Genomic DNA, 14,179 nt, shown 5'->3' on the forward strand with positions numbered 1-14,179 from the left:
ACACGCCGGCCCCGGGAGCAGCCGCGTTAGGGAGGAGCTGGAGAGGGGGCTCCTGCTGCAGCTGGGGTCCACCCAGGAACTTTGTATTTCTGACGTCCACCCAGAAATTTTGTGTTTCAGACATGGGGCCAGGAGACAGAGACAAGAAGGGAGTTTGATCCTGCTGCATAACTGCAAGGTTAACCAGCTGAAAAGAAGAGACTTGCGTCTCTAACACTGCCTGTGCTCTCAGTTCTGGAGTGCTGCACGAAAAAGAAGAAAAAGTTAAACTCAGGTCTTCCATACCCTCTCTGTTTTCTGACCGTTACCATACACAGAACAGAGATCTTCTTCTCTTTATCTGTGGGCTCGGGGTGTTTTTATTAAAGTGGCCAAACCTGCAATGCCTTTTTCCTGAATTCAGCAGAGTGGCGTGGTCTGGGAGCACATCTCGTAGGATGCCCCTCAGGGGAGCGAGGCAGAGGAGCACCTACTTTGTGAATTATAAATGGCCCCAGGCAGAAAAGCAGTTACCTGAGTGTTTAGCTCAGCCAAGAGGAAGGGACCTCAGGGCAAAAGCTGCAACAGAAATTAAGGAAGCTACAGAAGTTTTCTGCTGCAACTTAAAGTGTCTCCAGTTTCTCAGAAAGGTGAATAGGTTAGGTGGGCTGCTGTGGTTGGGATTGCACTCACAGTAAGGTGTAAGCCCCTGCGTAAGTGCCAAATTCTGCCTGACCTTGACGTTATACAAGTCGCTGCTTTTTGGATCTTGTTGTCTAAGGCCCGTTCCTTAAGATACAGACTTCTGAGGCAAGCGGAAAGTTTCTAGCATCTTAAAGGCATGACAGAGCCTGTTACTTCTCAGACCATTACGCTTTGGAAAATGTGAAGCAAGAAAAGCAAAGAAAGTTAAAAAAGTTATCCAAGAAATGAAAAAAGAATTCCATACAGTCAAACATGTCCTGGCTCCACCACTCAGCTCCCACCTCGTCCTGTGAGAAGGGGTATTCATGGGGCCAAGCGATATGGAAATATAGGAGAAAATGTCTTTTTTCTCCTGGTGATTTTTTAATTATTATTAGAGACAGAAAAGCTGCCTTACTTCACATACCAGCTCCAAAAGCTGACAAATTAGGAAGCGGTTCTTCCTTATTGCATTAGACAGGGTGACCACGTTGACTGACTCGCTTTCTCTGTCCAAAACTGCAACTGCTGCCTGGTTTGTGCATTAGGCATCAGAGAAGCTCCAGTTTTCCCTGTCGGCATCGCAACGGAGGGTGGACTGCTCCCTGCCAGCTCGGTGCAGCAACGCTCTGCTGCTGGTAAACCACAACAAAGGTTTCAAATCCCCAAAAAATTTCTTTGTTCTGAGTCTTTGCTAAACACAGACTCTACAGACCTGCATGGAGAACAGCACTGGCAGCACTCAACGGGAGATGTCTGCAACACAACGGAGGAACTGACACAGTTTTAGCACCATTTTCTAGTACCTTATCTACTATTTATTTACATACACACATATATACACAGACGTGTCTGGTAAGAGTAGTTACCATAGAAATATGTAGTCAGGGTGGAAAAGACTACACCCTAAAGTGGGCTGAACATGGCTGTTCAATCTTAAGGAATTGGCTATGCATGAAGTTATGGGAAAACGTACCTCACTCTTGGCTCAACTTGTGCTATGACTGAAGCTTTTATTGACATAGGCTAAGTTCAGATACATCACTGAGTTTCCACTCAGGTCACTCCCTTGATCAGCTAATTGATTTTAGCTCTGTCTTTGGGTAATTATTTCTGAGAAAGCAGGGATATAGGGCAGGATCAGGATGCAGTTACGGCAATGGAGGCAGCTGCCTAGGGCCACCACTTGCCCAGTGGCTGTGCTCCTCTGCCAAACCACCCCTTGGTGCTACCTGCGTGGTCTCCCCACCCCAGAGGAAGGGAGCAGAGGGGTTGACTGATACTCTCTTCCTCTCCTTCTCCCAGCTGGTGATGTTCCTCACTTTCCTGAGACAGCAAAACTCCTTTTCTTTCCTCCAGCTGCTACCAGAGGGAAAAGAAAAGGGAAAAGCTGTAGCTCATGGGGCAGTGGCCAAGCCAGGGTCAAAGGGTGCAAACAGAAAGAAGTCACCTACCTTCCAGGTTTCCTCTTTGGCCACAATCTGCCATTGGGTTGGAGCCACCACCCCATCGCTGTGGGGCACAAGACCCCAGGGGACAGGTTACAGTCTCCCTCTGCAAACAGGACCACATCAGCCTGGGTGCAGGGAGGTCAGGGCATTAGTGTGGGAGGGGAGAGATTATCCTGATTTGACTTTCATAATTTAACATGACCCCTAATGCCATGGGCCTTTCTCAGCTCCTTAGGTACCCTCCGGATGCTTCACCTCCCACACCACTCATTTGGTCTCCCAGAATTTATATTCTGGAGACACAAAATTGAGTTTTGCCTTTGAGCTGACTTTGGCATGGGACTTTCAAAATCTCATCAGGTAAAAAAAAACACTTTTTTTTTCCTCTTTTTTTTAATCTTATAAATCATCCTGTGGGTTGTTATATAATAACAGTGCCTACAGTGGAGGAAGGGACTGTTTGATGCCATAAACGATGGCTGTAGTTATCAAATATTTTCACTTCCCTTTGGTGTTTAAGCATCCGTGAAAACCATTTATTGCCTCGTATATCCTTCTTAACATCTTATCCTCTAATTGTTCTCTATAGAATGAAAACAAATGGCTGAGGATGCTCAATTTGTTATAATATAAACATTTATTGGAGCAGTATGTACATTATGATCCATTTTATTTCAATACTATCAGTACCAGCTCTGTTTGGCTGTTAGTTTTACTCTGAAATATTTGCTTGATGTCAATGAGGTAAAGTAGATCTCATTTTGTAATCAAGCTGTACCATCCCAAAACATGTTGATCATGCACTACCATCACAACTATGTCCAATGTCCAATCCAATGCTATGGTTCACCATGCTCTCTGTAGAAAAAATAATGGCTGATTTTTGGGGGCCCCTTTACCTTAAGACATTGGTTCCTGTTCTGATTTTTTCCATTAAATGAAACAGACTGCTAGTGCCAGTTACTTTCTTTCTATGAAAGGAATGTACCATTTTTTAATCTACGTCTTCAAACCGCTATGTTATAGTAGACATTTGTTATCCACTGTGGGAAGGCTTGCATCCTCCTACTCTTCTCAGTTTTCCAGCAAGCAGCCAGCTTCCCACTTTCTCTCTGGGACGACATCCAGCAGGCTGTTCTCCCTCTGCCACGGGCTCCTCAAACACATTTTTCTGGATGAGGCATTCCATATATCTACCATTCTTCAGCACTGTGACCACTTAGCTGAGCTTATACTAACTGATTTTTTTTAATTCAATTTGAAATTAGAATAAGCGGATATTACGTGGGTTTTGATGTGTGGCCCAACTTAATTGATTGCCAGTTACCTCAAGTTGGTTAGCATGCTTATAAATGAAAGTCTAAACAGTCCACAAGTGCTCATTCCATGAGGCAAACACTTGTGAGTTACCTCAGTGCACAACTGAAGGTAAACCACAAATGTCTGACTTCTGCAACACATCTTCTTGGAATGTTTAGATTAGCTTTTACAATTGCAAATGTCTTCACCAACTCTACTAGCTAATTGGCAAACAACTAATAAATGCAAGTTACAACAGGAGAGCAAATTCTAGTCTAGACATATCTGTAGTAGGAGACTGAGGTCAGATTGTCTTCAAATTTTTAATAAGCTCAGAAGAGTTTCCCTATTGCCTGACATCAAAAAAAGTGTGTGTGTTGCTTTGGTTTGTTGGGGGGGGGGGGGGGGGGGGTGTGTGCATATTTATTTAAGAAACAAACAAACAAAGAAATAAATGGGAAAATGTACCAGGAAGCTCACAGTGGGTGCTTGCTGTCTGGGCTCCCAGGAGTTTCATTCTTAATAACCTCAGTACTCTTGAATACAGCATGTTTAGGGTGATGTGAAGGGTCACCCCTACTGTTGCCCAGCTAGAAAAAATAGGACCAAGCTAGGGCTTTGCAAAAGGGGAAAGCAGCTGAGAACCTGGACTATCCTCATATTAACAGGGGCAGAGTATCTGGAGATAGGCAGCCAGACATGAGGTGGAACGACCATAAGAAGAGCTGGCTCTGTCTTGTAGTAAAGGAGGGCACTGGGGGAAGCAGAGAGGATGACTCAGGAGTGCAGTCCTAACAGAAAGGCCTCACCAAGGTTCAGTGGAAGGAGAGACTGGACTTGCTGATTATCCCGAAAGGAACCACAAAGGAAAGGTGATATTAATAAGTTAAAAGGACATCACAACATACCAGGTAACCCAGTAGTATCTTCGAAGGGGTTCGGTATCTGGAGACTATGTTTACAGTCTATTTTTTGTTATTTTGGTTTTCATAAATGTTTCTTCATTTGTACGTGTTTGTCATTTTGTTGTTAACCATAGAGCTAAGACTGACTGTGGAAGGGCTGAATAAGCACAGTGGGCAGGAAATTAAAACTATTGTCTTTTCAGGTGCACTGTACTGAAGAATTGCAGCTTGGTTATAGATAGAGATATTAGTAGAGATATAGACAGATACACACTGGAAAAAACAGAGTGCTGTACACAAAACACAGCTCATGAAAGGAGCTCTCCCAACCACTCCCTCTATTTTTCCCATTGCTTTCTGCACAGGTCTACCCCAGCTCCAACCTCATTCATATCTTACAGACGTGACTCATCAGCAACATAAAAGCAGCCTGTCAAGCCAACCACTCTCTCACAGCTGGGCTTTGAGGTCTCTGCTCACCCAGAAGCTCCCATCCAGTGGCTCCTCACACTGAGCCATCTCCCATCTCACCAGCTCACTGGCTGGAGAGAGCTTGCAGCTACCTGTGCCTGGCCAGCCCCAGCCACTTTTGGGAATAGGAGTCCTTTAAGTCCAGGAGCCCAGGAATGTATGTGCATGCAGTCCAACTGCTGGATGCCCATCTAGCCAAAAGGAGTTCTGGAGGTGTGTGGTGGGTTGACCCTGGCTGGATGGCAGGTGCCCACCAAAGCCGCTCTGTCACTCCCCTCCTCAGCTGGACAGGGAAGAAAAAGTACAATGAAAGGCTCACGGGTCGAGATAAGTACAGGAAGAGATCATTCTCCAATTACTGTCATGGGCAAAACAGACTCGACTCAGGGAAATTAATTTAATTTATTACCAATCAAAATCAGAGCAGCACAATGAGGAAATAAAAACTAAATCTTAAAATACCTTCCCCCAACAGCTCCCTCCTTCCTGGCTCAACTCCACTCCCAGTTCTCTTCACCTCCTCCCCCCCCCACAGTGCAGGGAGACGGGGAATGGGGGTTGGGGTCAGTTCATCACACGTTGTCTCCGCTGCTCCTTCCTCCTCAGAGGGAGGACTCCTCACTCTTCCCCTGCTCCAGCGTGGGGTCTCTCCCACAGGACACAGTCCTCCATGAACTTCTCCTGCATGGGTCCTTCCCACGGGGTCACAGACTCCTTCAGGCATCCACCTGCTCCAGCGTGGGGTCCCATGGGCTGCAGGTGGAGATCTGCTCCACCATGGACCTCCCTGGGCTGCAGGGGGACAGCCTGCCTCACCAGGGTCTTCCCCACAGGCTGCAGGGGAATCTCTGATCTGGCGCCTGGAGCATCTCGTCCCCCTCCTTCTTCACCAACCTGGGGGTCTGCAGGGTTGTTTCGCTCACATATTCTCACTCCTCTCAGCTGTAGTTGCCGTTGCCCAGCAGTTTTTTCCCCTTCTTAAATATGTTATCACAGAGGCACTATCATCATCACTGATGGGCTTGGGCTTGGCCTTGGCCAGCGGCGTGTCCGTGTTGGAGCCGGCTGGCATTGGCTCTGTTGGACATCGGGGAAACTTCTAGCAGCTTCTCACAAAAGCCCCCCACGTAGCCCCCCAACCCCGCTACCTAAACCTTGCTAAGCAAACCCAATACAAGGTGCTAACTGAAATGTCACTTTTCCCTCTAATTCAGGTGTGCATCTGCAACTGAGATAAACCTTTGTGAGGAGCAAAGACTCCTTGGCTTCTGATCCCTGCCCACCAGGCCATCCCACTAGACAAGGGCAGCCAACACACTCTGTCCCCTTGAACCATGCAAGAAGTGGAGGCAGAACTTTATGCAGTAGCCAGGCATGTTCCTCAGAGCTCAGACATACAATGTCAGCTTCTTGCCCACTGGAGGGATTTAAGGCCTTATCTCCTTCCAGTATGTGCTAGCATAGAGGCTATATGGGGGTCAAGACTGAAAGGTAGAAGTTTGAGGGTGAGTGAGGAGAGGTAACAGCAAGCTGGACACCACTATGCGGTGTTGGTTGAGAGCAGGGGGCCAGAGTGCTGCAGTCACCACTCTGCGATGTCTGTCTCTATTTTATCCAGTGACTGTTTAATGATTGCAATGAGCACGATTAATGCGAGCGCAGTGCCGAGCTGCTCAGCTCTGTCAAGATTAGAGCAGTTCTTGCCATCTGGGGAGCTATAAAGTCAAAATCAAGGCAATCCTGGTGCTTCAGTGCTTCAGTGCCAGGCAACAGGCTTTTCAGACTCACCGTTTTGGAATTAGACCCCTAAAATTTTGCCAATTGTCCCCTTGAGGGTTTGAGAAGGAGCTGGTTCTTGTCTTCTTATATTTCCCCCAACTCTCCTGATCGTTCACTGAAGAGCAGTTTGCTTCTCTCTACAGAAGATACCACTTGAATAGCATTATCAGACATGTTCTTGTCTTAGCGCATATTCAAAGAGAACACAGCTCACTTGTGGGTTTTTGGTTAGTTTGCTTGTTCACGTCTTTTGGCTCAGACTTTTGAATGTGATTGATACTTAACTTTTCCTTCCTTACCACATTCCTCTATCCTCTCTGACATTTCCACAACTGATTACTCACATGTAGGTATAAGCCAGATAGTTCAGCAAAAATGCTTGTCATCATCTTTGTTAAATAACATAATGTAATATTATGACAACCATTAGCTCTCTGACTAAGGTTATTTTGCACTGGTCGAGTATCCTTGTAAGTAAGTGTACATGAAACAGTGCTTAGGTGACTGAAATAGTACTTTGCTGGTGCCATTCTTTTACCGGGTGTGATAATATGAAAAGAGGGATCCGACAGTTTGTCACATTTCACTTTTCATTTGGCTCATATCATTTGTGCTTGCAGTTCTAAACGTCTTGTACACAAATCAGATCTGGCGATAGCTCAGTCCATGGGGATTGATTTCTCCGATATCAAGGCTGGGCTATTATTAGCGAAGTTTCTGAACGTCACTGTGAACAAGATAGAGCAAGTATTTGCTTGCTGCATCACAACGGAGATCCCATCTCTCATCCCTTGTTCTTTCCTTTGATAATAGTCCCAGCCTTCGAGCTTCCACAGGTTATAATCTGAATCATTTCAGGCCTGAGATTTATGTTTATTTGACTCTGAATATTTTCTTCCTTAGGAAATGCTCCAGATTTCAACTCCTCCAGTCCCGTTGGGAGATGATGTGCATCTCACAAGGGTTTCTGAGTTTATGCAGAACATCGTCAACACTGTTTGAGGACAGGAGCCATAGAAAGCTCGATTCTGAGACCTCCTCTGCTGGCCACATTTCCATAGTCTTCCTCATATTAGAGGATTGCCTTTGGAAGCCCCTATTTGTAAACTATATTCTTTTCTTTCCTGTTTGAAAGACAAGTATAATGGCACCATCCTGCATAATGTAACTCCCATTGGGAAGAATATAACAATCATTTCTGAAAATGATCTCAAGTCCTGATGCGAGCTTTTGAACATGAGGCATGCATTCAGCCAATGTTTCAGTTTCAGCCTTCGTTACTCCAGTTCCTCAGCATCTCATGGCCTTTCATATCCTTGCTTCGTACCTCTGAAGAACAGAACTACTTTTATACCTCATTTGCACTGGCACACAAAGTACAGACAGACCAGGAATTTCCACACAGGAAAGTGAATGACGTGGTGTGATTTGTGACAGTATTAAACTGGCTAGGACAGGTAACAAGGGCAGTTTCTCTACAGGCTTAATATCCAGAGAACAGGCTCTCCAGAGCCATTGGACATTACCCTGGGCATAAGGTTATGCTCTGACATTTTCACGACTGTCACTAAGGCAGCACAGTGGCAGAAGAACAGCAGTGGTTATGACACTTCCCTATGACTGTGTAGGCCACAGCACATTCAAAATATGCTAAACATTGCTTGCTATATTCTTTTTGCATGGCCTAATTGACTTCTATGTCTATGTCTCATTGTAAAGCCAGCTGGAAGTAGGTGCCTGGTCCTTAAAAGTCTACAGGTGTGTGAACTTTGGGAAGCCCAGGCAAGACACCCTGGAGCAAGTAGACATCCCAAATGGTAAGCCTACATGGCACAGTTCAGCAGATTGACTAATGAATCAGTCCAGACATAGTCAAAGCATTCTATCTAGGTGCCAGACGTGAACTGAAATCCTCCTCACCTCCTGCATGCTTCATTAGCTAACACCAGCACCTGGACCCCAAATGAGCTGGCCTGAAGCAGCTCAAAGACCTGTGCTCTGTGCTTTCCCTAACAAGAGTAGACAGTGCCAGTGCCCCGAAATGCCAAGTCTTGCCGAGCACTGGCAGGACAAGGCAAGGCCCTGCAGAAATAGCTAAACTAGCTGTGCTAACAGAAGTGGAACAGCTAAATTTGTAAGACTGTTACCGGTACTGGTATGCCCTACGTCCTTCCACTCACCAATGTCTAATGCTATGAAGATATTCAAAGGACTCCACAGTTCCTAAACCACTGAGACTTCCAGTCTTCTTGTTACTGTAGGAGCAATAACTCCATTCCCGAAAAAAATTAGAAATTGATTAAGTTAAGGGTGCAATTCAGTTGTTATGTATAGGTGTCAAATCCCAGCATTTGAGATACTCTAAAGTATACACTGGACTTCCAGTTGTTGATCCAGAAAGAATGCTATGGGTCTGCTGTGGGACTCAGACATGACAGCTTCACATGCATAGCTTGGATACCCTGCAGTCTTTCAAAGGGCATTATATTCAGACAGCTGAATCACCATCCAGATGACCATGGCCAAGAAAGGAAAATATGTGTAGCCATTCCAAGTCCCAGACTGATGCTCTTTTGGCTGGATCAGACCTCCCCAAAGGCTTGAGCATACCACCTCCCAAGCCTTTTAGCTTTCTGGATGATTCGTGTTGGACCATGAGACTGGGAATGAACAACAGATCACGTGATGGAAACACTTTTGTATATGCAGTCATTGACATGTCCTCACATGCATGCACTCATGAGTCGGGGGAGTGGCCATGCCTTTGGCTGCGCTGGAAGATGATGCCTTCTCAGCAAGGACCCTGGGAGTTTTACCCTGGTTGTTCTTGCAATGTCATGTTTCTTCTCCTCTTCCTTGGCACCTCCCACCCAAGAAGCTGGTCAGCAGATCAGGCCAACCTGCTGCACCTGCACTAGTCACAAGCCAGAAGGGAGACCCTGGCATTGTGGTAAGTGTATGAGAGACATCAGGCAGAGCAGGAGTGAGTCTCCAATGCAAGAGATAAGTCTGATCCCACCTACCTCACAAGTTCTCATAGGCTCAGCTTCTTTTGAGCAACTTCTTAAACACTGAGAATCTGAGGTTAAAGGTGCAATTTACCAGCAGAAATGCCATTGTAAACATAAACCTTTTGATTTCTTTTTCCTACTCGTAGAAAAAAAAACATTTGCTTCCAGAAATGGCTTCTAGTTGCAAGTCAAGCCCAGTTCAATCCTGAGCCCAGAGATCCCGCTGCATTCTTGTCCAGCCAGAACCTGAGAGCCCTTCCCTTCTAAAAGGCATGATTCAGATTTAGAGAAACATTATTTAAGTATCGAACTGAAGGTTGATATGGCAACACGGTAACAGGAATGGCAGTTACTGTCCACATCCCTCTTTCCCTTGCCACGCTGTTAATTTCTGTAGGCATTATGAATGAGCTCCATAAAAGAAAAACAGGCACTGTTACGATACGATCATTTTCCCTTTGTGGCTGTCCATCAGTCTCCTCCTCTTGGTACTGCAGGACTGAGAAGAATTTATACTCTGTATTTACATAGCGATATACTTTATCACTATCACTTATGAAAACATAAAGTGACTGTGCTGATTCATACTGTGCATTTTAGTAGTAACACGGCAATAGAAGTTGCTGGATTGTCAAGCTGTCTTCAAGAAGAAATTGTCACTTTGGCTGATCGCTTAGCTGCTAAAACAAGTATCAGTTTGAAAGTTGTCATGCCAACATGGAATAGGAGCCTGGCATCCATAGATGGTACTTATGTTTGATAACATTCATTTCAGCTACAGTACCTCCCTGCATGGGGGGAGCAATCTTATTAACATTGATTTTGACTTTCTCCACCAAATGAATGAATACTCATTCTTTAAGGACGAAATTCACATTACCCTAAGCAGAGACCAAGTAAACAGATTTCCTGTGAGTGATTGTATGTAGAAGACAAAAGGGATGCATTTTTTTTGCTTTCCTCCTTGTTCCTGACCATAATCTGGATTTAAACTTCTCTAGTTTCTATGCATTACTGCACCAGTGATCACTTCACAGAAGGAAAATTAGGGAGCTTTTTGAGAATATTTTACAATACATATCCATACTTGCTAGTCTTTCGCACTTCAAGAACTTAGTGATATGAAAGAGACATGAAGGAATGGCATCTTTTCTACACTCTTGTGAGTTAAAAGCTTAATCCTGAGGAGACATGTGACTTGACAACACTTGTCATATTTACTGGGAGCTGTGAGGGTGTAGCAGGCCACACACAGTGCAGACTGAGAAGGACAAAGGAGGTTGTTTTTTGACAAGGCAGGTCCCCCAGAACTTAGCTCAAAGTATACTGAGAAGCCAAATGGGAAGCTTTTATTTCCCTTGAACACTCTTCCTCTTGAGCACTATCCTCCTTGAACACTCTCCCCCAGTAAATGTGTACCACTCTGAAGTACTGCTAGTCAGAAGTTTGGGGGCAAACTAAAGTTTTGCCAAAAATAGTGATTTTCTGAACCTAAATGATCTGCAAGTTTCAGAAGATCAAAGGCAGATTGAGGTCAGCTGGGAGTCAGCATGTCCAAAAGCAGAGCTCCATCAGACAAGCAATGCCAGCTCTAGGAAGCCACAACGGTAAGACCTACGGCTCTGAGGCAATCAACCACGCCAGGCTTTCCAAAGACTCGTGGAGTTGTAAAAACCCTTGAAAGCCTAGTTCTAGCTAGTTCCTATAAAGCATCCACAAAAGCAGGACTTAGAGCCTAAAAGCCCTTACAGAGGTTCTCAGGGACCATTATTCCAGGACAATTATGCCATGCTGGCACCAGAAACTCTGGGGGTTTTTTCCAGTGCTTATATGGTAAGGCTTTGGTGTGGAGCAGAACCTAGAAACATCAGGCCTCTGACAAGAATTCATCTTTTAGATGATCTTGCAAGAGACAGTGGAGTACGTCTGCTGAGCACCTGGACCTCTGACATAACCTAAAACGCATCCCTGACAGAGCCCTATGATTACATCGGCTCCTGTTGTGGGACTGGCCTGGGGATGAAGACTCTGACACTTCCAGGACAGGGGGCTGTGACTCCAGAGCCATCAGCTGGGGCTCCCAGGCTTGAAGCTGCTGAGCCAAGAGCCTGCTGAGTTATCCTCTTCCTCAGCCCCCTGCCACAAGCAAATCTCTCAGCCTGCAAAGCTCCTTCTGGCGCAGGTCAGGGATCGCACCACGCAGGCAGCATACATAACACACACACACAGAGCTCAGGGAGCTAAGTCAGTGCATAATGAGTTCAATTCACACATACATAAGAAACACAATCAGCAGCCTTTTGAAAACAACAGGCTAATTACACTGAAGAAACAGAGGAGATTATAGAACAGGAAAGGAACTAAGAAAAAAACACTGTACATACAAAATGAAACCACAGTTCCAAATAATATTTAACCATACGAACCTCTTTCTAAAATAAATCTTTCCAGCTCTTGCAGAGACTAAGATCATACTGGGTGCCTTTCCAAGCTTTTGGGGAATTTCCAGTGCCTACCCTTTATTCTTTTAGATTAAGTTCAACTCAGGACTCGAGAGCGTGTGGGCTAAAACCTGGGAGATGCTGGGCACTTGCATCTCCTACTGAATAGCCTTTTATCAGCCTATTTAGGTTATCCCAGTTTAACCCTATAGTCCCTTCCAGCAATTCAATGACTCAGATTAACTAGACACTTGGCCAGTGTCGAGCTCCAGGCTGAAGGTTGGAGAGAGGCAAGTCCCCAGACAAATGATGCATGGAATTTGTATCTGTGGGTTGCCATGCCGACGCCGCGCACAGATTGCTCAAGATCCAGCAGGACTTGGCAGGGACCTTTTTGCTTCCCAGAGACCCACTGACAGGTAATATTACTGAGTTTCTGTTTTATTATGTGAAGTCCCATTGAAATGCTCAGTACAAGCAACTAATTCATTTCCATGCGACTTTGCATAGCAAAAAAGAGAAAGCGGGAGGGAGCGGCAGGGCAGTGAGGGACCCTCCTGTTCCCAGCACAATGTGGGATTCACTTGCTGTGTGGGGCAGTTTTATCTTTTCCGTGTGCCTGCAGAACAGCATTGCTCTGAATAGGCTCAGGCAGTCAAAGGCATGTGAGAGTGTTTCATAACTGATAGTTGATGGTATATTCCCAGAGCGTGCACTGTCTGAGAGCTTGGGGACAATATGGAGGGTGAATACAAAAATAAAAGAGAATTACAGAAGTGCAGCAGTGGGTTGGATGTGGGACTGCTCAGCTTCCCCTCTGCACAGGTACAAAATCAGTGCACGGGACGCAGCAGCACCAGCCCCAGCGCTTGATCCAAAAGTCATGGAAGGAGACAGAAAGGCCCCTGGAGACGTCGGTAGCCTTTGGCTCAGCTCAAACAGTCGGATTCACTCCTCCCACGGGGAACATTTAAAGCGTCCAGTATCCACATCCTTGGTAGAGCTGGCTGAACAAACTGTTATGAATAAATTATGTAAATAGCTTAGCACCCTGCCTTCTGCTCACAAATCATTTAGGAACCCCTCTTCTCCTCCATCAGCCTAACTGTTCTTCAGGAATTTATGCCAAAGAGTTTCTGTGTCAGATTTCTGCCTTTAGGCTGTTTCCAAACTGTGCAGCTTCCCTCCAGCCCTTCCCCCATTGCTGCTTGTTATTCAGTGGGTGTAAGGTTCTCCCAAGTCACATGAGACACTGTTTCCTCCTCTCTAACTTTCCTGGCTGGGAAATAATAAATGGCTAAATGGCAGAGACACATTCCCATGTGATGCTTAGAGATAAATCATTGTGTTAAACCCCATGCTTTGTTTAGGGAGCCCGGGTATTTCAGACGGGGCTCGGGATTCCACTACATGGCATGGCGCCTAACAGTTAAGGGCTCCAACACTCGGTGTTGCAACACCTAGGTCCTTTTGTTGACTTAATGCCTGTATCTTTGCCCAGAGCAAAACACATTGGATAAGATAAAAACAATCCAAATAAACAACGAAGTATTGGCATCATCCACTGGAATAAAGAGAAAACAAGACAACTCTGCCTACTGAGCTGGGTGTTATGGCTCCTGGCTCACATTTTTTAGTCATGTACAAGACCAAAGTCTGTTTTTTCAGGCCAAAATGAGGGCACTTGCTGTTACACATCACTTTAGCCTTATCTAACTGCAGACTGCTACTGAAAGAAGCAGTCCAGTGCATTTGTCTCCATCTGGCTTCAGGTTTCTGCCCTCTTCTTCACACTGGACCTAATGCCCACCGGGAGAGCTTATGAAGCTCTCTGGATGAGGTTAATCCAGTTTCTGTGGGTTACCATTTGGCTGGATCACTGAAGGGTGCTGACTCTGCCCCTCTGCAACCTCAAAACCCAACACCAGCCATGCATGGCTGGTGGGAGCAGGGGTGGTGGCCTGAGAGGAGAGCAGGACTGAGGAGGAGGAGGGGAGGACTCACTCTGTGGTGTGCAGGGAGGTGCAGTGCCTGACCTGGGCACCCACAGTTAGGTGGCTAACATTAATTACCGTCCCATTCGTGATCACACAGGCTCTTCAAACGTTGCCTGCTACCTCTGCAGTGTGGCAAGAAAGGGCAGAGCAGTCTCCTCCACC

The sequence above is a fragment of the Accipiter gentilis genome, chromosome 2, assembly GCF_929443795.1.
Source record: "Accipiter gentilis chromosome 2, bAccGen1.1, whole genome shotgun sequence".
Classification (NCBI taxonomy): domain Eukaryota; kingdom Metazoa; phylum Chordata; class Aves; order Accipitriformes; family Accipitridae; genus Astur; species Astur gentilis.